We start from the raw sequence: 26,036 nt of genomic DNA, 5'->3' as shown, positions 1-26,036 counted from the left end.
CATATGTTTCCATATTTCTTCTCTCTTGCATCTCCCTCCCTCCCACCCTCCCTATCCCACCCCTCCAGGCGGTCACAAAGCATCGAGCTGATCTCCTTGGGCTATGCGGCTGCTTCCCACTAGCTATCTGTTTTACGTTTGGTAGTGTATATATGTCCATGCCACTCTATCACTTTGCCACAGCTTACCCTTCCCCCTCCCCATATCCTCAAGTCCATTCTCTAGTAGGTCTGTGTCTTTATTCCTGTCTTACTCCTAGGTTCTTCAATGACATTTTTTTCCTTAAATTCCATATATATGTGTTAGCATACGGTATTTGTCTTTCTCTTTCTGACTGACTTCACTCTGTATGACAGACTCTAGGTCCATCCACCTCATTACAAATAGCTCAATTTCGTTTCTTTTTATGGCTGAGTAATATTCCATTGTATATATGTGCCACATCTTCTTTATCCATTCATCTGATGATGGACACTTAGGTTGTTTCTATCTCCTGGCTATTGTAAATAGAGCTGCAATGAACATTTTGGTACATGACTCTTTTTGAATTATGGTTTTCTCAGGGTATATGCCCAGTAGTGGGATTGCTGGGTCATATGGTATTTCTATTTGTAGTTTTTTAAGGAACCTCCATACTGTTCTCCATAGTGGCTGTACCAATTCATATTCCCACCAGCAGTGCAAGAGTGTTCCCTTTTCTCCACATCCTCTCCAGCATTTATTGTTTCTAGATTTTTTGATGATGGCCATTCTGACTGGTGTGAGATGATGTCTCATTGTAGTTTAGATTTGCATTTCTCTAATGATTAATGATGTTGAGCATTCTTTCATATGTTTGTTGGAAGTCTGTATATCTTCTTTGGAGAAATGTCTATTTAGGTCTTCTGCCCATTTTTGGATTGGGTTGTTTGTTGTTTTGTTATTGAGCTGCATGAGCTGCTTATAAATTTTGGAGATTAATCCTTTGTCAGTTGCTTCATTTGCAAATATTTTCTCCCATTCTGAGGTTGTCTTTTTGTCTTGTTTATGGTTTCGTTTTCTGTGCAAAAGCTTTGAAGTTTCATTAGGTCCCATTTGTTTATTTTTGTTTTTATTTCCATTTCTCTCGGAGGTGGGTCAAAAAGGATCTTGCTGTGATTTATATCATAGAGTGTTCTGCCTATGTTTTCCTCTAAGCGTTTGATAGTTTCTGGCCTTACATTTAGGTCTTTAATCCATTTTGCGCTTATTTTTGTGTATGGTGTTAGGGAGTGACCTAATCTCATACTTTTACATGTACCTGTCCAGTTTCCCCAGCACCACTTACTGAAGAGGCTGTCCTTTCTCCACTGTACATTCCTGCCTCCTTTATCAAAGATAAGGTGACCATATGTGCGTGGGTTTATCTCTGGGCTTTCTATCCTGTTCCATTGATCTATCTTTCTGTTTTTGTGCCAGTACCATACTGTCTTGATTACTGTAGCTTTGTAGTATAGTCTGAGGTCAGGGAGCCTGATTCCTCCAGCTCCATTTTTCGTTCTCAAGATTGCTTTGGCTATTCGGGGTCTTTTATGTTTCCATACAAATTGTGAAATTTTTTGTTCTAGTTCTGTGAAAAATGCCAGTGGTAGTATGATAGGGATTGCATTGAATCTGTAGATTGCTTTGGGTAGTAGAGTCATTTCACAATATTGATTCTTCCAATCCAAGAACATGGTATATCTCTCCATCTATTTGTATCATCTTTAATTTCTTTCATCAGTGTCTTATAATTCTCTGCATACAGGTCTTTTGTCTCCTTAGGTAGGTTTATTCCTAGATATTTTAATCTTTTTGTTGAAATGGTAAATGGGAGTGTTTTCTTGATTTCACTTTCAGATTTTTCATCATTAGTGTATAGGAATGCCAGAGATTTCTGTGCATTAATTTTGTATCCTGCAGCTTCACCAGATTCATTGATTAGTTTTAGTAGTTTTCTGGTAGCATCTTTAGGATTCTCTATGTAGAGTATCATGTTGTCTGCAAACAGTGACAGCTTTACTTCTTCTTTTCTGATTTGGATTCCTTTTATTTCCTTTTCTTCTGATTGCTGTGGCTAAAATTTCCAAAACTATGTTGAATAACAGTGGTGAGAGTGGGCAACCTTGTCTTGTTCCTGATTTTAGTGGAAATGCTTTCAGTTTTTCACCATTGAGGATGATGTTGGCTGTGGGTTTGTCATATATGGCCTTTATGATGTTGAGGAAAGTTACCTCTATGCCTACTTTCTGCAGGGTTTTTATCATAAATGGGTGTTGAATTTTGTCAAAAGCTTTCTCTGCATCTATTGAGATGGTCATATGGTTTTTCTCCTTCAGTTTGTTAATATGGTTTATCACATTGATTGATTTGCATATACTGAAGAATCCTTGCATTCCTGGAATAAACCCCACTTGATCATGGTGTATGATCCTTTTAATGTGCTGTTGGATTCTGTTTGCTAGTATTTTGTTGAGGATTTTTGCATCTATGTTCATCAGTGATATTGGCCTGTAGTTTTCTTTCTTTGTGACATCCTTGTCTGGTTTTGGTATCAAGGTGATGGTGGGCTCGTAGAATGAATTTGGGAGTGTTCCTCCCTCTGCTATATTTCGGAAGAGTTTGAGAAGGATGGGTGTTAGCTCTTCTCTAAATGTTTGATAGAATTCGCCTGTGAAGCCATCTGGTCCTGGGCTTTTGTTGGAAGATTTTTAATCACAGTTTCAATTTCAGTGCTTGTGATTGGTCTGTTCATATTTTCTATTTCTTCCTGATTCAGTCTTGGCAGGTTGTGCATTTCTAAGAATTTGTCCGTTTCTTCCAGGTTGTCCATTTTATTGGCATAGAGTTGCTTGTAGGAATCTCTCATGATCTTTTGTATTTTTGCAGTGTCAGTTGTTACTTCTCCTTTTTCATTTCTATTTCTATTGATTTGAGTCTTCTCCCTTTTTTTTGATGAGTTTGGCTAATGGTTTATCAATTTTGTTTATCTTCTCAAAGAACCAGCTTTTAGTTTTATTGATCTTTGCTATTGTTTCCTTCATTTCTTTTTCATTTATTGCTGATCTGATTTTTATGATTTCTTTCCTTCTGCTAACTTTGGGGGTTTTTTGTTGTTCTTTCTCTAATTGCTTTAGGTGCAAGGTTAGGTTGTTTATTCAAGATGTTTCCTGTTTCTTAAGGTGGGCTTGTATTGCTATAAACTTCCCTCTTAGAACTGCTTTTGCTGCATCCCATAGGTTTTGGGTCGTCGTGTCTCCATTGTCATTTGTTTCTAGGTATTTTTTGATTTCCTCTTTGATTTCTTCAGTGATCACTTCGTTATAAAGTAGTGTATTGTTTAGCCTCCATGTGTTTGTATTTTTTACAGATCTTTTCCTGTAATTGATATCTAGTCTCATAGCATTGTGGTCGGAAAAGATACTTGATACAATTTCAGTTTTTTAAAATTTACCAAGACTTGATATGTGACCTAAGATATGATCTATCCTGGAGAATGTTCCATGAGCACTTGAGAAAAATGTGTATTCTGTTGTTTTTGGATGGAGTGTCCTATAAATATCAATTAAGTCCATCTTGCTTAATGTATCATTTAAAGCTTGTGTTTCCTTATTTATTTTCATTTTGGATGATCTGTCCATTGGTGAAAGTGGGGTGTTCAAGTCCCCTACTATGAATGTGTTACTGTTGATTTCCCCTTTTATGGCTGTTAGTATTTGCCTTATGTATTGAGGTGCTCCTATATTGGGTGCATAAATATTTACAATTGTTATATCTTCTTCTTGGATCGATCCCTTTATCATTATGTAGTGTCCTTCTTTGTCTCTTGTAATAGTCTTTATTTTAAAGTCTATTCTGTCTGATGCGAGAATTGCTACTCTAGCTTTCTTTTGGTTTCCATTTGCATGGAATATCTTTTTCCATCCCCTTACTGTCAGTCTGTATGTGTCTCTAGGTCTGAAGTGGGTCTCTTGTAGACAGCACATATATGGGTCTTGTTTTTGTATCCATTCAGCCAATCTGTGTCTTTTCATGGGAGCATTTAGTCCAATTACATTTAAGGTAATTATCGATATGTATGTTCCTCTTCCCATTTTCTAAATTGTTTTGGGTTCGTTATTGTAGGTCTTTTTCTTCTCTTGTGTTTCTTGCCTAGAGAAGTTGCTTTAGCATTTGTTGTAAAGCTGGTTTAGTAGTGCTGAACTCTCTCAACTTTTGCTTGTCTGTAAAGGTTTTAATTTCTCCATTAAATCTGAATGAGATCCTTGCTGGGTAGAATAATCTTGGTTGTACGTTTTTCTCCTTCATCACTTTAAATATGTCCTGCCACTCCCTTCTGGCTTGCAGAGTTTCTGCTGAAAGATCAGCTGTTAACCTTATGGGGATTCCCTTGTATGTTATTTGTTGTTTTTCCCTTGCTGCTTTTAATATGCCTTCTTTGTATTTAATTTTTTTTTTTTTTAGGTTTTTTTTTGTGTGTGTGTGGTATGCGGGCCTCTCACTGTTGTGGCCTCTCCCGTTGTGGAGCACAGGCTCTGGACACACAGGCTCAGCGGCCATGGCTCACGGGCCCAGCTGCTCCGCGGCATGTGGGATCTTCCCGGACCGGGGCACGAGCCCGTGTCCCCTGCATCAGCAGGCGGACTCCCAACCACTGCACCACCAGGGAAGCCCTTGTATTTAATTTTTGACAGTTTGATTAATATGTATCTTGGCGTATTTCTCCTTGGATTTATCCTGTATGGGGCTCTCTGTGCTTCCTGGACTTGATTAACTATTTCCTTTCCCATATTAAGGAAGTTTTCAACTATAATCTCTTCAAATATTTTCTCAGTCCCTTTCTTTTTCTCTTCTTCTTCTGGAATCCCTATAATTTGAATGTTGGTGCGTTTAATGTTGTCCCAGGGGTCTCTGAGACTGTCCTCAGTTCTTTTCATTCTTTTTTCTTTATTCTGCTCTTTAGTAGTTATTTCCACTATTTTATCTTCCAGGTCACTTATCCGTTCTTCTGTCTCAGTTATTCTGCTATTGATCCCATCTAGAGTGTTTTTAATTTCTTTTATTGTGTTGTTCATCGTTGTTTGTTTCATCTTTAGTTCTTCTAGGTCCGTGTTAAATGTTTCTTGGATTTTGTCTATTCTATTTCCAAGATTTTGGATCATCTTTACTATCATTATTCTGAATTCTTTTTCAGGTAGACTGCCTATTTCCTCTTGTTTTGTTAGGTCTGGTGGGTTTTTATCTTGCTCCTTCATCTTTGGTGTGTATTTCTGTCTTCTCATTTTGCTTATCTTACTGTGTTTGGGGTCTCCTTTTTGCAGGCTGCTGGTTCGTAGTTCCCGTTGATTTTGGTGTCTGTCCCCAGTGGCTAAGGTTGGTTCAGTGGGTTGTGTAGGCTTCCTGGTGGAGGGGACTAGTGCTTGTGTTCTGGTGGATGAGGCTGGATCTTGTCTCTCTGGTGGGCAGGTCCACGTCTGGTTGTATGTTTTGGGATGTCTGTAGACTTATTATGATTTTAGGCAGCCTCTGTGCTAATGGGTGGGGTTGTGTTCCTGTTTTGCTAGTTGTTTGGCATAGGGTGTCCAGCACTGTAGCTCACTGGTCGTTGAGTGAGGTTGGGTGCTGGTGTTGAGATGGAGATCTCTGCGAGATTTTTGCCGTTTGATATTATGTGGAGCTGGGAGGTCTCATGTGGAGCTGGGAGGTCTCTTGTGGACCAGTGTCCTGAAGTTGGCTCTCCCACCTCAGAGGCACAGCACTGACTCCTGGCTGCAGCACCAAGAGCCTTCCATCCACATGGCTAAGAATAAAAGGGAGGAGAGGGAGAGGGAGGGGGAGGGGAAGGGAGAAAGAAAGAACATAAGATAAAATAAAGTAAGATAAAATAAAGTTATTAAAATAAAAAATAATTATTAAGAAAAAAAATTTTTTAAAGAAAAAAACAGACGGATAGAACCCTAGGACAAATGGTGGAAGCAAAGCTACACAGACAAAATTTCACACAGAAGCATACACATACACACTCACAAAAAGAGGAAAAGGGGAATAAATAATAAATCTTGCTCTCAAAGTCCACCTTCTCAATTTGGGATGATTCGTTGTCTCTTCATTCCACAGATGCATCAAGTTGATTGTGGAGATTTAATCCACTGCTCCTGAGGCTGCTGGGAGAGATTTCCCTTTCTCTTCTTTGTTCTCACAGCTCCCGGGGCTCAGCTTTGGATTTGGCCCTGCCTGTGCATGGTCGCCGGAAGGCGTCTGTTCTTCGCTCAGACAGGATGGGGTTAAATTTAGGAGCTGCTGCTTCGGGGGCTCTGGCTCACTCAGGCTGCGGGGGAGGGAGGGGCACGGAGTGTGGGGCGAGCCTGTGGCGGCAGAGGCCAGAGTGACGTTGCACCAGCCTGAGGCGCGCTGTGGGTTCTCCCGGGAACTTGTCCCTTGATCCGGGGACCCTGGCAGTGGCGGGCTGCACAGGCTCTCTGGAAGGGGGTGTGGATAGTGACCTGTGCTCGCACACAGGCTTCTTGGTGGCGGCAGCAGCAGCCTTGGCGTGTGATGCCCCTCTCCGGGGTCCGCGCTTTTAGCCGCGGCTCGTTCCCGTCTCTGGAACTCCTTTAAGCAGTGCTCTTAATCCCCTCTCCTCGCGCACCAGGAAACAAAGAGGGAAGAAAAAGTCTCTTGTCTCTTCCGCAGGTCCAGGCTTTTTTCCGGACTCCCTTCCGGCTAGCCGTGGTGCACTAACCCCCTGCAGGCTGTGTTCACGCCGCCAACCCCAGTCCTCTCCCTGCCATCCGACGGAAGCCCGAGCCTCAGCTCCCAGCCCCGCAAGCCCTGGTGGGTGAGTCGACAAGCATCTCGGGCTGGTGAGTGCTGGTCGGCACCGACCCTCTGTGCGGGAATCTCTCCACTTTGCCCGCTGCACCCCTGTTGCTGCGCTGTCCTCCGCGGCTCTGAAGCTTCCCCCTCCGCCACCCGCAGTCTCCGCCCGCGAAGGGGCTTCCTAGTGTGTGGAAACCTTTCCTCCTTCACGGTTCCCTCCCACTGGTGCAGGTCCTGTCCCTATCCTGTTGTCTCTGTTTATTCGTTTTTCTTTTGCCCTACCCAGGTACATGGGGACTTTCTTGCCTTTTGGGAGGTCTGAGGTCTTCTGCCAGCGTTCAGTAGGTGTTCTGTAGGAGTTGTTCCTCGTGTAGATGTATTTCTGGTGTATCTGTGGGTCGGAAGGTGATCTCCGCGTCTTACTCTTCCGCCATCTTCTGCTCATCACCTGCTTTGACTTCTTTATCATGTTCTTTTGTTTAATACTACAGGATTTTTGCTTGTGGTTACTATGAAGCTTACATAAAATATCGTTTTTTTTTTCTTTTTTGTTGCATTGGGTCTTCATTGCTGTGCATGGGCTTTGTCTAGTTGCAGTGTGTAGGTTTATCATTGGTGACTTATCTTGTTGCGGAGCACGGGCTCTGGTCACGCAGACTTGATAGCTGTGGCTCTTGGGCTTTAGAGCACAGGCTCAGTAGTTGTGGCGCATGGGCCTAGTTGCTCCACAGCATGTGGGATCTTCCCACACCAGGCCTCAAACCCATGTCCCCTGCATTGGTAGGCAGATTCTTAATCACTGTGCCACCAGCGAAGTCCCATAAAATATCTTAAAGTTATAACACCCATTTTAAAGTTGATAACAACTTAGCTTCAATAGCATTCCTAAACTTTACAATTTTTACTTCTCACCCCCTCACAATTTAGGTTATTGATGTTACATTTTACATATTTTTTATATTGTGTGACCAACAGCATATTATTGTAGCTATGGTTATTTTTACTATGTTTTTTTTTTTTTAATGTATTTATTTATTTATGGCTGTGTTGGGTCTTCATTTCTGTGCATGGGCTTTCTCTAGTTGAGGCGAGCGGGGGCCATTCTTCATCACGGTGCGCAGGCCTCTTACTATCGCGGCCTCTGTTGTTGCGGAGCACATGCTCCAGACGCGCAGGCTCAGTAATTGTGGCTCACGGGCCCAGTTGCTCCGCAGCATGTAGGATCTTCCCAGACCAGGGCTCGAACCCATGTCCCCTGCCTTGGCCGGCAGATTCTCAACCACTGCGCCACCAGGGAAGCCCGCTATATTTGTTTTTTAACTTTTAAACTAGAGTTGTAAGTGAATTTTGCACCACCATTACCATATTACAGACTCTAACTTTTTGCATGTATGTGTGTATATATATATATACCATTACCGGTGAGTTTTATGCTGCCTTATTATGTTTTTGTGATGTTAATTTGTGTCCTTTTACTTTAGCATTTCTTGTAAGACAGGTCTAGTGGTGAATGCCTTCACCTTTTGTTTGGAAAAGTCTTTCATCTCTCCTTTATTTCTTTTTTTTAAATCTTTGTTTTAAGTGGAAGGATAGTTAATTTACAATGTTGTGTTAGTTTCTGGTGTACAGAAAAGTGATTCAGTTTTTTGTATATATATATGAATATATATTTTTATGTATGTAAAACTATATATATAGTCTTTTTCATGTACTTTTCCTTTATAGTTTATTCCAAGATATTGAATATAGTTCCCTGTGCTATACAGTAGGACCTTGCTTTATCTACTTTATATGTAGTATTGTGTATTTGTTAATCTCAACCTCCTAATTTATCCCTCTCCCCCCTCCCACCTCCCCTTGGTAACCAAAAGTTTGTTTTCTATGTCTGTGCTTCTGTTTCTGTTTTGTAAATAAGTTCATTTGTATCTATTTTAGATTCCACACATAAGTGATATCATACAATATTTGTCTTTCTTTGACTTACTTCACATAGTATCATAATCTCTAGGTCCATCCATGTTGCTGCAAATGGCATTATTTCATTCTTTTTTATGGCTGAGTAGTATTCCTGTGTGTGTGTGTGTGTGTGTGTGTGTGTGTGTGTGTGTGTGTGTGTGTGTACATGTGTAAATGTGCATATGTTATACACATATACACATACATACCATGTCTTCTTTATCCATTCATCTGTTGATGGATGTTTAGGTTGCTTCCATGTCTTGGTTATTGTAAATAGTGCTGCCATGAACATTGGGGTGCATGTGTCTTTTCAAATTAGTGTTCTCCAGGTATATATCCAGGAGTGGGATCGCCAAATCATATGGTAACTCAATTTTTAGTTTTTAAGGAACCTCATACAGTTTTCCATAGTGACAGCACCAATTTACATTCCCACCAACAATGTAGGAGGGTTCCCTATTTTCCACACTCTCTCCAGCATTTATTATTTGTAGACTTTTTTTAAATTTTAATTAATTAATTTATTTACGGCTGTGTTGGGTCTTCGTTTCTGGGTGAGGGCTTTCTCTAGTTGCGGCAAGTGGGGGCCACACTTCATTGTGGTGCGCGGGCCTCTCACTATCACGGCCTCTCTTGTTGCAGAGCACAGGCTCCAGACGCGCAGGCTCAGTAGTTGTGGCTCACGGGCCTAGTTGCTCCACGGCACGTGGGATCCTCCCATACCAGGGCTCGAACCTGTGTCCCCTGCATTGCCGGGCAGATTCTCAACAACTGTGCCACCAGAGAAGCCCTATTTGTAGACTTTTTAATGATGGCCATTCACACTGGTGTGAGGTGATACCTCATTGTAGTTTTGATTTGTATTTCTCTAATAATTACCAGTGTTGAGCATCTTTTCATGTGCTTATTTGCCATCTGTAAATCTTCTTTGGAGAAATGTCTATTTAGGTCTTCTGCCCATTTTTTGATTGGGTTGTTTTTTTGTTTGTTTTGTTATTGAATTATTCTCCTTCATTTCTGAAGGACAGCTTTGCCAGGTATATAGAATTTTTGGTTAACAGGTTTTTTTCTTTCAATATTTTGAATATATCATTCCATTCTCTCCTGGCCTGAAAAATTTCTGTTGAGAGATCCACCTATAGCCTTACGGAGTTTCCCTTTTATATAACTTCTCTTTTTTCTCTTGCTGCTTTTAGAATTCTTTCTTCATCTTTGACTTTTTTTTGCAATACGCAGGCCTCTCACTGTTGTGGCCTCTCCCTTTGCGGAACACAGGCTCCAGACGCGCAGGCCCAGCAGCCATGGCTCACAGGCCCAGCCGCTTTGCGGCATGTGGGATCTTCCCGGACCGGGGCACAAACCCATGTCCCCTGCATCGGCAGGTGGACTTTCAACCACTGCGCCAGCAGGGAAGCCCCGTCTTTGACTTTTGATGGTTTAATTATAGTGTGCCTTGGTGTAGCCCTATTTGCGTTCAACATATTTGGTTCCTTTGGGCCTCATGGATCTGGATATCCATTTCTTTCCCCAGGTTTGGGAAGTTTTCAGCCATTATTGCGTTAAATATACTTTCTTACCCTTTCTATTTCTCTTTTCCTTCTGGAATTCCCACAATGCAGTTATTGTTTTGATTGTGTCCCTTAAGTCCCACATACCTTCTTCACTTTTTAAAATTCTTTTTTCTTTTGGTCCTGTGACGGGATTTCAAATGTCCTGTTTTCTAGAACATTGATTCTTTCTTCTGCTTGGTTAAGTCTACTTTTGAAGCTCTTTATTGAATTCTTCAGTTCACTCATTGTATTTTTCAGCTCTAGGATTTCTTGGTATCTGTTTGTTGAGGGCTTCTGTTACTTTGTTGAACTTCTTGTTTTGCTCATGCAATGTTTTCCTAATTTCATTTAGTTGCCTGTGTGTTCTTGTAGTTTACTAAGCCACTTTAAGAGGACTATTCTGAATTCTTTATCTTACAGCTGGTAAATCTCCATTTCTTCAGGATCAGTTATCAGAGCTTTATTAGTTTCCTGTGGTGATGTCATGTTTACCTGATTTTTCATGGCCCATGATTCCTTATGTTGTTGTCTCCTCACTTGAGTTAGCAGGTTCCTCTTCCAGACTTTATTCACTTTGGTTGAGACATTTCCTCACCAGTCAGCTCAGTTTGGGCTTCTGGATGTGTCTGCTGGTAATAAACAGGTGGGGTTTACCATCAGGGTTTATTTTTCTGTGAGGACACTGCCTGAGCTTTGGGGTTGGGAAATGGGGGAATGCCCCTGGCTGAGAACAGTGAGATAGGACTGCTGGCTTGGTTCCCGGCCCAGGCAAGGCTGTGAGATGGTACTCTGGCCAGGCTTACGAGATGATTGGAACTAGGCACTGTGCTCAGCACTAGATGGCACTGTGAAGTAGCTTTCTTGCCCTGATGGGGCAGCAGGACAGGCTCCAGGGGGTGCACAGCCTTTTGTTTGGGAACCTGAATCAGGCAAGACTGTGCACTGAATTCCTGGCAAGATGGGGCTACTGCTTTTGCTCTGTAGATGAAGCCAGAGGCTGTGCTCTTTGTTCAGGTACCACTGTAAGCAGGGCTATTGGGCGGGTTACACAGGTTCCTGAGTGCTGTGGTTAGATTCCCTGGTCGAGTGGACCGAAGGCTCTATTCAGCAGTGGGTGGGGCTATAACTTAGTTCCCCTGCCCAGGCTAGTTCCAAGCAGCCTCACAGTGGAACCAGGTCAGACTTTCTGGTCTAGAGGGACTGGGAGCTACAATCAGCATGCTGGCTGTGACACAGCTCCCCTGCCCCTGTGGGGAAAGCCAGGTTGCAGGGCTGCAAAGCTCTTTGTTTGAAGACTGCAGTCAGACAGATCTGTACCCCACTGAACTCCCTGGTCAGGGTGTGCTACTTTCTTGGCTCTGCAGGTGAGCACAGCCGCCGCTTGGGGCTGTCACTTGTGTGCTACAGGTAGAAACTCATTCTGCCAAGATCTGAGCACTGGCTGTTGCAAGCCCCTCTCCCCTCTCCATCACAGTCAGATTTCCAGTGGTCAAGCACTGCAGATCTACCCACAGTCCCTGTGGGGCAAGACCAGAGTGTAAGCTCCCAAGAAACAGCCCAGAATGCTGGAGGAGCTGGGTGTGCACCCTGGGCTCTTTTTCCACGGCAGGAACTTTAGGCTCAGGGAGACCCCTCAGAGTGGGGCCATGCTGCCTTGGGGAGGGGCAGTGTGATCAGCGTGTAACCACTCCTCTTACCCTTCTAAGGAGGTCTGTCTTGGTCTGTGTTGCAGGGGGGTGCTTTAGCCTCTCTCCAGCCTTCTAGGATCCTCTCAGTGGAGTCTTGTCAATGAATGGTTGTTAGTTGATCTCCTTATGAGGGGGAGTGAAGTCGGGAACAACCGATGTTGCCATCTTGGTAACATCACTCCTGAATATTTTCTTTGTTGAAGCATCTGTTCAAATCTTTTGCTACTCTTGAGGTATGGATCCAAGCTCATTGTTTTGGTTTTTTTACGTGTGAATATCCAAATGTTCCAGCACCATTTTTTGACAAGGCTATCCTTTCTCTATTTCATTTCCTTTGTACCTTTGTCAAAAATTGGTTGTTCATATATACGTGGATTCATTTCTGGACTTTTTACTCTGTTCACTGACCTATTTTCTGTCTTTAGGCCAATATCATGCTGTTTTGATTACTATATAGCGTTATAATAATTCTCCAGATCAAGTAATGTTAGCTTCTCCGACTTTATTTTTCTTTCTCATTTTGGCTATTTTAGGTTCTTTGCATTTCCATTTAAATTTTAGAATCAGTTTGTCAATTTTTACCCAAAAAATCCTATGAAATTTTGATTGGGATTGTGTTGAATCTATAGATCAATTTAATCTCCTTCCCCTCTTTTGTTTTATACATAAAAGGTAGCCATCACAAACACAGTTCTGTACCTGGCTTTTCTCACGTCATAATGAATCGTGGAGATCTTATTCTCTGATAGTCTCCATTACAGTGTCATTGTGTTCTGTCACGGGGATGTACTTTACTTCATTTAACCAGTCCCTTGTGATGGATTTCTAGTTCATTGCCAGTGTTTTGCTATTATGAACAGTACTGCAGTACAGTAGTACATGTCATTTCCCTTGTGGGCAGATATAGCTGCAGGATAAATTTGAGAAATGTGATTGCTAGGTCAAAAGATATACACATTTAAAATTTTAACAGACGTTTCTAAGTTGCTAAGAGTTTTCATCAATTTATATTCCTACCAGTAATATTATAAAATAGAGGGTTTGTTTGCCATAGTCTCAGTGTTGCATTGCCAACCTTTTTCTTTTTTGCCAAGTTGATAGGTGAACGTGGTCCACTGAATCATTTTGATTTGCCTTTATTACAGATAAGGTTAAACATCTTTGTGTGTAGGAGTCTTTTGTATTTTTTTTTCGTGATTTCTTTGTGTGCTTTGCCCATTTTTTTTCTGCTGGATTGTTGGAGTCTTTCAGATCCGAGGAAGTCTTTATTAGGGAAATTAGCTCTTTGTCTCACAAGTTGCAAATGTATTTTTATCCACTTTACCATTTATTATTTTTAAGTTATTTATTTGTTTTTTGGCGTGTTGGGTCTTTGTTGCTGCGTGCGGGCTTTCTCTAGTTGTGGTGAGCGAGGGCTACTCTTCATTGTGGTGTGCGAGCTTCTTGTTGCAGTGCCTGCTCTTGTTGCAGAGCACGGGCTCTAGGCATGCGGGCTCAGTAGTTGTGGCTCTCAGGCTCTAGAGCGCAGGCTCAATAGTTGCGACATGCAGGCTTAGTTGCTGTGCGGCGTGTGAGATCATCCTGGACCAGGGCTTGAACGCGTGTCCCCTGCATTGGCAGGTGGATTCTTAACCACTGTGCCACCAGGGAAGTCCCTACCATTTATCTTTGTTTTTTTGTTTTTTGTAATAAGGAAAGCTTTTACATTTATGTATTTGAACTTATTAGCCTTTCCTTTGAAGCTTTGTGTTTTTAGCCCCAGTGCCCTTTTTTTTCCTGGCTGTGCTGTGCGGCATGTGGGATTTTAGTTCCCTCAGCAGGGATTGAACCGGGCCCTTGGCAGTGAAAGCACTGAGTCCTAACCATTGGACCGCCAGGTAATTCCCTAGTCTTAATTAGAAATGCTTTCTTTACTCTAAGTCTGTATTTGAATTTTCTGATGTTTTTCTTCTAGTACTTTTATGAGTATTTTTACTTTCAAATCTTTTATTTATTAGAAGTTTATTCTACTACAGTGTAAGGTATTCAGTTTGTTTTCCTGTTGTTCCAACACCATTAATTAAAAAGCCTGTCTTTTCCCCACTGATTTTTTTTTTTTTTTTTTCCGGCTGCATTGGGTCTTCGTAGCTGCGCACAGGCTTTCTCTAATTGTGGCGAGCAGGGGCAACTCTTCATTGCAGTGTGCGGACTTCTCATTGCGGTGGCCTCTCTTGTTGAGGAGCATGGGCTCTAGGTGCATGGGCTTCAGTAGTTGTGGCTCACGGGCTCTAGAACACAGGCTCAGTAGTTGTGGCACACAGGCTTAGTTGCTCTGCAGCATGTGGGATCTTCCCGGACCAGCGCTTGAACCCGTGTCCCCTGCATTGGCAGGCGGATTCTTAACCACTGTGCTACCAGGGAAGCACCACCCCCCACTGATCTTTGATACCACCTTTATGTGTAGTAAATTTCTACATATGTTTGGGGCTATTTCTGGATCTTCTGATCTGTTCCATGGAATGTGTAATCAAGCATCAGAATCACACTGTTTAAATCAGTTTTAAAATTATATTTAATGTCTGGTAGCGGTAGTCTCCCCTCATTGCTTTCTCTGTTAGTTTTCTGGCTCTTACTAATCTTTTCATATGAACTTTAGAATCAGTCTGTGTATGAAAGAAAACTGTTGGCATTTTTATAGGGATCATATGCCATTTATATATTAGTGAGACTCAACTCTTTATGGTATTATGTCTTATCCGGGAACATGACATGCCTTTTATTTGCTTAACTATTCTTTTGAATTCACTACTGGTTTTTTTTTTTGTTTTTTTTTAAAATAAATTTATTTATTTATTTTTGGCTGTGTTGGGTCTTCATTTCTGTGCGAGGGCTTTCTCCAGTTGCGGCGAGTGGGGGCCACTCTTCATCGCAGTGCGCAGGCCTCTCACTGTCACGGCCTCTCCTGTGGCGGAGCACAGGCTCCAGACGCGCAGGCTCAGCAGTTGTGGCTCACGGGCTTAGTTGCTCCGCGGCATGTGGGATCTTCCCAGACCAGGGCTTGAACCCATGTCCCCTGCATTGGCAGGCAGGTTCTTAACCACTGCGCCACCAGGGAAGCCCTCACTACTGTTTTAAAGCTTTATTCGTAGAGGTCTTAGTTGTAAAGTTTATTCCTCAGTATTTTATCATTTTTGTTGCAATTGTAAACATAGTTGACCATTGAACAACACAGATTTGAACTACACAGGGCCACTTTATATGTGGATTTTGTTTTCCAGTAAATACTACAGTACTACACAATCCATGGTTAGTTGAATCCATGGATGTAGAACTGCAGATATGGATGTCCAACTGTAAAGTTATATGCAGATTTTCAACTGTGCAGGGAGTCAGCCCCCCTAACCCTGACCTTGTTCGAGGGTCAGCTGTACCATCTTTTCCCCATTATATCTTCTGTTTGTTTTTGGTATAAATGAAAGTTATCTTTATATTTGTTTTGTTCCCACTATCTTGTTGAATTCTTACTATCACAGTTTTTTAGTTGACTCTACTGTGTTTCCAAGAATACCACCATATTACCTTCAAAAATAATAGATTTTTCCTTTCTCACAATTTTTATGTATCTAATTTATTATTATTTTTTGTCTAGTTGTATTCAAATTATTCTCCCCCTTTAAACTTCTTCCTTTTTTGGATTTACTGTTACTTCTTCCGTTGTATCATTTAGAATTGCTTTCAGCCATAAGTAGCAGAAAACCTAACACAGCTTAAGCAAGTAAGGATTTATTTTTCTCATATGGAAGTAGTCTGGAGGTACTGCTAGCAGTTCAACTATGTCAGTAACCTAATTTTCTCTCTGCCATCTGTCAACCCAAGTTGACACATTAAAATTAACCATCACAATGGGTATGGGCTTTTTTTTTTGTGGTAATGAAAATGTTTTGGAACTTGATAGATGTGGTGGTTACACAACATTGTTTTTTATTTATTTATTTATTTTTTGCTGTACGCGGGCCTCTCACTGTTGTGGCCTCTCCTGTTGTGGAGCACAGGCTCCGGACGCGCAGGCTCAGCGGCCATGGCTCAACGGGCCCAGCCACTCCACAGCATGTGGGATCTTCCCGGACCGGGGCACGAACCCGTGTCCCCTGCATCGGCAGGCGGACTCTCAACCACTGCGCCACCAGGGAAGCCCAACATTGTTTTTTAATTTAATTTTTTAAAATTTTTATTGGAGTGTAGTTGCTTTACATTGTTGTGTTAGTTTCTGCTGTACAGCAAAGTGAATCAGCTATACATACATCCCCTTACACAATATTATGAGTGTACTAAATGCCCCTGAATTGTACACTTTAAAATGGTTAATTTTATGTACATGAATTTCACATCAACTGAAAGAATACTAGAAAAACTGATTTTCTTTTTATACAAAACAATAACAAAGCTAAAACCACCTTAGCCTTCAAGGTTGTAGTGCTTACTTAGGATCAGTTTAAAGGTCTTCTCGCCATATAAATATGAAGAAGTAATGATGCCTCTGATAGATGCTGCTGATGGGCTAATTCACTGCCCATTCCCATTGTGATGGTTAATTTTATGTGTCAACTTGGGTAGGCTGTGGTGCCCAACTGTTTGGTCACACACAAATCTAGATGTTGCTATGAAGGTGTTATTAACATTTAAATCAGTAGACTGTGAATAAAGTAGAATACTCTTTGTAATGTGGGTGGGTCTCATCTAATTAGTTGAAGGCCTTAAGATAAAAGTCTGAGGTTCCCCAAGGAAGAAGGAATTTGGCCTCCAGTCTGCAGCATAAAAACTCTGCCTCAGTTTCCGGCCTTTGGACTCAAAACCACAACATCAACCCTTATTGGAATTTCAGCCTGCCAACCTCTTACTTCGCACATTTTAAACTTGCCAACCCTCACAATGGTGTCAGCCAATTCCTTAAACACCAGTTAGTACTATTTCTCTGGAGAACCCTGACTAATACACCCATTTAGCATTTGTTCCCTATACCCTCCTGCTCCCAGCCCCTGGCAGTCACCAATCAGCTGTCTCTATGGATTTACCTATTCTGGGTGTTTCACATAAAAGGAATCATAAATATGTAACCTTGTGAATCTGGCTTCTTTTACTTAGCATGTTTTCAGGGTTCACCCACTATGTAGCATGTATTATCATTTCATCCCTTTCTAAATTTTTTAAAAATTTAATTGATATAATTGACATGTAATATTCAAACATAATGAGTTGATATTTGTATATATTGTGAAATGATCACCACAGTAAGTCTAGTTAACATCCTTCAGCATACATAGTTACAATTTTATTTTCTTGGGATGAGAACTTTTAAAACTTAGTCTCAGGACTTCCCTGGTGGTCCAGTGGTTAAGAGTCCATTATCCCAATGCAGGGGGCATGGGTTCGATCCCTGGTCAGGGAACTAAGATCCTGCATGCCTCACGGGCAAGACTGAGAGAGAGAGAGAGAGAGAAAAGAAAATTAAATTTAAAAACAAAGACTCTCTTAGCAACTTTCAAATGTACAATACAGTGCTATTAGCTAGAGTCACCATGCTGTACATTACATTCTCATGACTTATTTATTTTATAACTGGAAGTTTGTGTTTTTTACCCCCTTGACCTCCCAGTCTGCCACCAGTTTTTTTGTATCCATGAGCAAAGGAGTTTTTTGGTTTTGTTTTTGTTTGTTTGTTTTTTATTGTTTTGTTTTTTAGATTCCACATATAAAGTGAGACCATATAGTATTTGTCTTTCTTTGGCTTATTTCACTTAGTATGCCCTCAAGGTCCATCCATGTTGTTGCAAATGATGAAATTTTATTTATTTTTTTCATGGCTGAATAATATACAACAGTTGTGTATATATTCCACCTTTTCTTCATCCTTTCATCCATTGATGGATGCTTAGTTTGTTTCCATATCTTGGCTATTGTAAATAATGCTGCTATGAACATGGGGGTGCAGATATCATTTTGACACAGTATTTTCATTTACTTTGGATGAATACACAGAAGTAGAATTGCTGGATTGTGTGGTAGTTCTATTTTTATTTTTGAGGAACCTCCATAGTTTACCATCGTGGCTGCACCAATTTATATTCCCACCATCAGTGCACAGGTGATCATTTTCTCCACATCCTCACCAACACTTGTTATTTGTTGTCTTTTTTGGTTTGTTTTTTTTGTTTTTGTTTTCGTTTTTGCGGTACGCAGGGCTCTCACTGCTGTGGCCTCTCCCGCTGCGGAGCACAGGCTTCGGACGCGCAGGCTCAGCGGCCGTGGCTCACGGGCCCAGCCTCTTTGCGGCATGTGGGATCTTCCCGGACCGGGGCACGAACCCGTGTCCCCTGCATCAGCAGGCGGACTCTCAACCACTGCGCCGCCAGGGAAGCCCTGTTGTCTTTTTGATAATAGCCATTCTAACAGGTGTGAGGTGATATCTCATTGTGGCTTTGACTTACATTTTCCTGATGATTAGTGACGTGAGTACCTTTTCATGTGTCTGTTGGCCATCTATATGTCTTCTTTGGAAAAATGTTTATTTAGTTGTACTGTTTGTTTTTTTGCTATTAAGTTGTATGCATTCTTTATATATTTTGTATATTAACCCCATATAAGAAAAATGATTTGAAAATATTTTCTCCCATTCAGTGATGTCCTTTGCTGTGCAGCTTTTTAATTTGACATAGTCCCCACTTGTTTATTTCTGCTTTTATTGCCTTTGCTTTTCATGTCAAATGCAAAAAATTATCACCAAGACTGATATCAAGGAACTTACCACTTATTTCAGGTCTTATGTTCAAACATTTGGTCCATTTTGAGTTAATTTTTGTGTATGGTGTAAGAGAATGGTCCAGTTTCATTCTTTTGCATGCAGCACCATTTATTGAAGAGACTGTCCTTTCTGCATTGTATATTCTTGGCTCATTTGTTGTAAATTAATTGACTATATATGCATGGGTTTATTTCTGGACTCTCTCTTCTGTTCCATTGATTGATGTGTCTCTTTAATGCCAATACTGTGCTGTTTTGATTACTATAACTTGTAATATTGTTTGAAATAAGGGAGTGTGATGAGTCCAGATTTGTTCTTCCTTCTCAAGATGGCTTTGGCTACTCAGTCTTTTGTGGGTCTTTACAAATTTTAGGATTATTTATTGTATTTCTGTGAAAAATGCTATTGGAATTTTGATAGGGATTGCATTGAATCTGTAGATTGCTTTTGGTAGTATTGACATTTTTAAAACATTAATTTTTGCAGTACATGAGCATGGAATATCTATGCATTTATTTGTGTCATCTTCAGTTTCTTTCATCAGTGTCTTACAGTTTTCATTGTACAGGCCTTTCACCTCCTTTTTTTTTTTTTTTGCTGTTGTGTTATTAGTGTATAGAAACCCAGTAGGTTTTTATATATAATTGACCCTTGAACATCATGGGGTTTGGGGCACTGACTCCCCTGCCCCCCCCCACACACACAGTCAAAAATCTGCATATAACTTTATAGCTGGCACTCTGCATCCACAGATTCAACCACCAAGATTGTGTGGTACTGTAGTGTGTATTTATTGAGAAAAAGTAATGTGTAAGTGGATCCATGCAGTTCAAACCTCTGTTGTTCAAGTGTCAACTGTATTGATATTGTATGCTGCAACTGTACTGTTTTATTAGTTTTAAGTTTTTTGGTGGAGTCTAGAGTTTTCTATAATATCATGTCATTGGCAAATATTGAGTTTCACTTCTTTCTTTCTGATTTGGATGCCTTTTCTTTTTCTTACCTGATTACTCTGGATAGGATTTCTAAATCCATGTTTAATAAAAGTGGTAAGAGTAGCATCCTTAGCTTGTTCCTGATATTAGAAGAAAAAAGCTTTCAGCTTTTCACCATTGAGTATGTTAGCTGTGGGCTTATCATATATGGCCCTTATTATGTTGCGGTATGTATACCTCAACGTAATACCTCTATACCCACTATACCCAGTTTTTATCATAAATGGATGTTGAATTTTGTCAGGTGCTTTTTCTGCATCTATTGAGATGATCATGTGATTTTCATCCTTCATTTTGTTACTGTACTGTATCACAGTGATTGATTTGTGGATGTTGAACCATCCTTGCATCCCTAGAATAAATCCCACTTGATCATGGTGCATGATCCTTTTAATGTATTGTTGAATTCTGTTTGCCTATATTTTATTGAGGTTTTTTTCATATATGTTCATCAGGGATATTGGCCTGTAATTTCCTTTTCTTGTGGCATCCTTTTCTGGTTTGGTATCAGGGTAATACAGGCCTCATAAAATGAGTTTGGAAGTGTTCCTTCCTCTTCTGGTTTTTGGAAGAGTTTGAGAAGGATTGGTATTAATTCTTTTAATGTTTTGTAGAATTCACCCATGAAGCCATCTGGCCCTAGACTTTTTTTCTTGGGAGGTTTTTAATTACTAATTCAATCTCCTTACTAGTATTTGGTCTGTTCAGATTTTCTGTTTCTTCATGATTCATCCTGTTAGGTTATATGTTTCTAGGACACTTTCCATTTCTTCTGGGTTGTCCAATTTGTTGATATATAATTGTTCATAGTAATCTCTTAGGATCCTTTGTATTTCTATGGTATCAGTTGTAATTTCTCCTCTTTCATTTCAGATTTTATTTGAGTGCTCTCTCTCTCTCTCTCTCTCTCTCTCTCTCTCTCTCGTGAGTTTCACTAACAGTTTGTCAATTTTGTTATCTTTTTTGAAAAACCAGTTCTTAGTTTCATTGATCTTTTCTAAAATCTTTTTTTTTTTGGTCTTTAGAGCAGTTATTTCCATTCTGCTCATTGTTATTTTCTTCCTTCTACTAACTTTGGGCTTTATTCTTCTTTTTCTAGTTCCTTGAGGTGGTGTAAAATCCTTGGGATTTTTCTTGTTTCTTGAAGTAGGCATTTATTGCTATGAACTTCCTCTTCAAACTGCTTTTGGCACATCTTATGGGTTTTGGTGTGTTGTATTCCATTTTCGTTTGTTTCAAGGTATTTTAAAATTTCTCTTTTGATTACTTCTTTGATTCATTGGTTGTTTGGTACTATGTTATTTAATATTCATATATTTGTGATTTTTCCAGTTTTATTCTTCTGATTGATTTCTAGTTTTATACCATTGTGGTCAGAAAAGATGCTTGGTATGACTTCAGTCTTAAATTTATTAAGACTTGTTTTGTGGCCTAACAAATGATCAACCCTGGAGAATGTTTCATGTGCACTTGAGAAGAATGTGTATTCTGTTACTTTTGGATGGAATGTTCTGTATATATCTGTTATGTTCATTTGCTTTAACATGTTTAAAACCAGTGTTTCCTTATTGATTTCCTGTCTGGATGATCTATCCATTCATGAAACTGTGGTATTAAAGTCACCTAATGTTTTTGTATTGCTTTTTATTTCTCTCATCAGGTCTGTTGATATTTGCTGTATACACTTAGGTGCTCTTATGTTGTGTTCATAAATATTTACAAATGTTATATCCTCTTGTTAGATTGACCCCATTGTACCTATGTAATGATCTTCTTTATCTCTTACTACAGACTGTTTTAAACTCTATATTATCTGATATAAGTATAGCCACCCCAGCTTGTTTTGGTTTTCATTTGCATGGAATATATTTTTCCTATCCTTTCACTTTCAGTCTGTGTGCCTTTACATCTGAAGTGAGTCTCTTGTAGGCAGCATAGATGGATCTTTTTTTTTTTTAATCCATTCAGCCACTCTGTCTTTTGATTGGAGAATTTAGTTCTTTTTCATTTAAAGTAATTATTGATAGGTATGTACTTATTGCCATCTTGTTACTTGTTTCCTGGCTGTTTTATTGTTCTTCTGTTCCTTTCTTCTCTTGCTTCCTTTCTGATTTGATGCTTTCCTGTAGTGGTATGCTTAGATTCCTTTATCTCTGTCTTTTGTGTATCTACTATGGGTTTTTTTCTGTGACTTACATATAACAACCTATAGCAGTTTATTTTAAGGTGCTAACAACTTAAAAGTTTGAATGCATCCTACAGCTCTATATTTTTATTTTCTGCTTCCTCTTGTTTTATGTTTTTGATGTCACAATTTACATCTTTTTATTTTGTGTATGCCTTAGCAAATTATTATAGTTACATTTTTTACTACTTTTGTCCTTTAACTTGTAAGGAACAGTACCAAGAAACGGAGGAGAGCTTAAACAAGCTTTATTTGGGAACGCTCCTGGGCGAGGTTCACTGGTCCGAGAGAAAGGGGCCAGAGAAGTCACACCCGGGTGAGGGTTTGGGCAGAATTTATAGGGGAAGAAGGGAAAGGGGTGTGGTGAATCCGGGAGGGTGCAGGTTATTCCTTATTTGGTGGTCTCGTCGGGTATCGTGGCAGTATCCGGTGCTGGCTGCATCAGTCTTGGGACCGTTAGTCCCGCCCCTCAAAAGGCGGGAAGGCTGGGCCGGGTGGAAACTCCCCAGGTCAGTTCCTGGAACTGGGTGGTCCGGAAAGTCTCCAGGTCAGTTTCTGGAACTGGGTGGTCCGGAAAGTTTCGGTCTGATGCAACCTGTGAGTCTGATTGCGTTCCCCTGCCTCGGGCTAGTTGGCCTTTACATAACTTTCATACTAGCTTTATAAGTGATTAATGTACCACCTTTATAACATTAGATTATTCTGAATTTTACTATATATTTACCTTTACCAGTGAGACGTCCATGTTTTCCTGTTACTGATTAGCAGTTTCCTTTCAGCTTACAGAAGTCCTTTTAACATTTCTTGTAAGGCTGGTCTAGTGTTGATGAACTCCTTTAGTTTTAGCTTGTCTGGAAAACTTTATCTCTTCAGTTCTGAATGACAGCTTTGCCAGATACAGTATTCTTTGTTCGAAGTTTTTTTTCTTTAATCACTTTGAACATATCATGCCACTCCCTATATTGCCTGCAGAACTTCTGCTCAAAAATCTGATGGTAGTCTTAGGGGGGATTCTTTGTACACAAAAAGTTGTTTTCCTCTTCATGCTTTTGAGATTCTCTCCTTGTCTTTAACTTTTGACATTTTAATTATAATATGTCTTGGTGTGGGTCTCTGAGTTCTTATTTGAAACTATCTGTTCCTCTTGCACCTAGGTGTCTGTTTCCTTCCCCAGGTTAGGGAAGTTTTCAGCTGTTGTTTCTTCAAATGAGTCTTCTCTCTCCTATTTCTGTGACCCCTTTAATGCAAATGTTGGTCCATTTGATGTTGTCCCGTAAGTCCTTTAAGCTATCTTCACTTTTTTTCATTTTTCTTTTTGTTTCTCTGATTAGGTGAAGTCCACTGCCCACTTGTCCTTTCTTCTGCTTCGTCTAGTTTACTGTTGAACCCCAATAGTGTACTTTTCAGTTTGATCATTGTTTCTTCAGCTCTGTGACTTTTTTTTTTAATTGGAGTATAGTTGATTTACTATGTTGTGTTAGTTCCTTCTGTACAGCAAAGTGAATCAGTTATACACATACACATATCCACTCTTTTTTAGATTTCCTTCCCATTTAGGTCACCACAGAGCATTGAGTAAAGTTCTCTGTGCTATACAGTAGGTTCTCATTAGTTATCTGTTTTCTATATAGTAGCGTCTGTATGTCAATCCCAGTCTCCCAGTTCATCCCACCCCCCCAACCACCAGCTCTGTGACTTCTATTTGATACTTTCTTATACCTTCTATCTCTGTCAAAGATTTCACTGTGTTCATCCATTCCCTTCCTGAGCTTGGTAAGCATCTTTATGATCTTTGTTTTGAGCCCTTTATGAGGTAAATTACTTATCTGCATTACATTAATTCTTTTTCTGAGATTTTATCTTATTTCATTTGGAACATATTCCTCTATTTCTTCATTTTCCTTGATTCTCTGTGTTGGTGTCTATGTGGAGGTGAAACAGCCACCTCTTAATCTTGAGGGGGTGGCCTCATGTAGGAGAACCTTGTCATCCAGCCCTACCCTAGCTCTTGCTTGTCTCTCATACCTTTGTGATTGTCCAGGCTGCCCATTTTAATTTTAGAGGCTCTCAGTCTGTCAGTATCCCATAGAGGAGGGTCTCAGTTAGCAGGCTTATTGGAAGCTAGACTCTCAGGTATCAGCATATACAAATATATACAGTACTGAAGGACTGCAAGCATAAGCCCTGCTGGCTGCAAAAGCTGGATACCCTAAACGTGTCCCCGTGGGTATCAGTCACAAAAATTGGGGCTCCAGACAACTGTACAAACTCCTTTCTGAGAGATACTGGTGGGCAGATGGAGAGCACAAAAATGGTGTTCTCTGGCTTTTGTCCAAGGAGAGCATCTCAGTAGGTCCCTACATCCAACCAGAAGCCTGCCCCTCAGGCCAAAGCTCCAGGACAAGCACATATTCCTTTATCACAGAAAGACTGGGGTTTGTTTCAGTCTGCTGTCTCACTGTGCCCTGGGGGTGGTAGCAGGCCAAGAACTGTCTCCCCATTTATAACAACGCCATGGGATCCAGGAACACAAGCCCTGCTGGCTCCCAGAGGCAGGTGATTAAGGGGCATCCCCTAGGTGGCAGCCACAAAAACTGAGGCACCAGATGTAAAACCTGGGACCAGACACATGTATGAGCTCCTCCCTGGGAGACAGTAGTGCTCTGATGGCTGTAGGGTGAAAGTGCAAAGAGAGTGCTCATGCTCTGAGGCTGCTGGAGAGCATTACAGTAGACACTTAGATGTGTGCTTCCTTGGAAATCTTAGGCCACAGTTATGAAGGTAAGTTAGTGGGCCTCTCATAGTAAGACTCCTCTGACTGTTGCCTCTTGCTGTTCCCTGGAGATGGTAGCCGGTTAAGAACTCTTTTGCTGTTGGTTACAGTCCTGCTGGACCCATGAGCATAAGCCCCACTGGCCGCCAGAGCCAGGCAATCAGGGGTGTCCCCTGAGTTGTAGTCACAAAAACCAGGGTACCAGACATAAAAAGATACCGGATGCATGTAAAAGCTCCCTTCTGGAGATACTGGTGCTCTACATTGCAGCACAGGGAGGGCATAAAGATGGTGCTGACTGGGGGGAAAAAAAGAATGTAGATTAAAATACTAAAAAGATGGTGCCCTGCCGGCAGGAGTGAGACAAAGATGGCATCCACCAGCCTTTGTCCTTGGAGGGTACCCCAGCAGGCATGCGTGTTAAATCTGACCCCTGCCCCTCGGACCAACACTCTAAGGTAAGCAGTAAAGCCTTTACATAAAGTCTGGGTGCATTTCAGTTGGCTCCTTCTGTGCTGGGCCCTGGTGCAGGTGGGTCTGAGAGTATGAGCCTTTTTTTTTTTTTTTAATTAATTTATTTATTTTTTGGCTGAGTTGGGTCATTGTTGCCATGTGTGGGCTCTGTCTAGTTGTGGCGAGCGGAGGCTACTCTGTTGCAGTGTGCGGGCCTCTCATTGCGGTGCCTTCTCTTTGTTGTGGAGCACAGGCTCTAGGCGCGAGGGCTGCAGTAGTTGTGGCTCGCAGGCTCAGTAGTTGTGGCACACGGGCTTAGTTGCTCTGCGGCATGTGGGATCTTCCCGGACCAGGGCTCGAACCCGTGTCCCCTGCATTGGCAGGCAGATTCTTAGCCACTGTGCCACCAGGGAAGTCCCATGCACCAGAAGTTTTATTACAGCTATAACTTAGAAGCAGATTCTGACAAGACTTTTAGAAGCTGTCTTAAAATTTTCCTAAGCTTCATTCACATCACATGAAGGCAGCAACTGTTAAAACATATTTAGATTCCATTAGGGTACATTTTGCTGTCACATTGGAGTCTCTTAAGAACCATTTTATCCCCATCAGATGCCTTTACTGAAGTTTCTGGTACTGAACATCAGTAAGAACCTTTAGGTGGCGCTCTTTGGTTAAAAACATTTATTCCTCAACCAATTTAAATACAGTAGTATATCCTAAGGAAAAAATGGACCTTAATTTTCTTTAAGGGACCATCTCCCAGGTCTGCTCAGGTTTTCTGATACCATTTCTATTGCAGAGGTTAATAATCTGTCTGTCTCCTCCCACCCGTTTCT

The 26,036-nt window shown here is 40.9% G+C and overlaps 1 long non-coding RNA gene across 1 annotated transcript in view; it reads left to right on the top strand.

Moving 5' to 3' along the window:
* LOC114893275 overlaps positions 1–26,036 on the top strand; it is a 47,038-nt gene that overhangs the window by 15,487 nt on the left and 5,515 nt on the right. Inside the window, exon 2 of the long non-coding RNA XR_003792856.1 lies at positions 6,691–6,860. This is a non-coding gene — a long non-coding RNA (uncharacterized LOC114893275). The remainder of the gene's footprint in view (positions 1–6,690; positions 6,861–26,036) is intronic.

Source organism: Monodon monoceros, unplaced genomic scaffold (assembly GCF_005190385.1).
Source record: "Monodon monoceros isolate NGI ecotype Baffin Bay Population unplaced genomic scaffold, NGI_Narwhal_1 Super_Scaffold_1, whole genome shotgun sequence".
Lineage (NCBI taxonomy): Eukaryota > Metazoa > Chordata > Mammalia > Artiodactyla > Monodontidae > Monodon > Monodon monoceros.
This window is presented reverse-complemented; position numbering and strand designations above follow the sequence as displayed.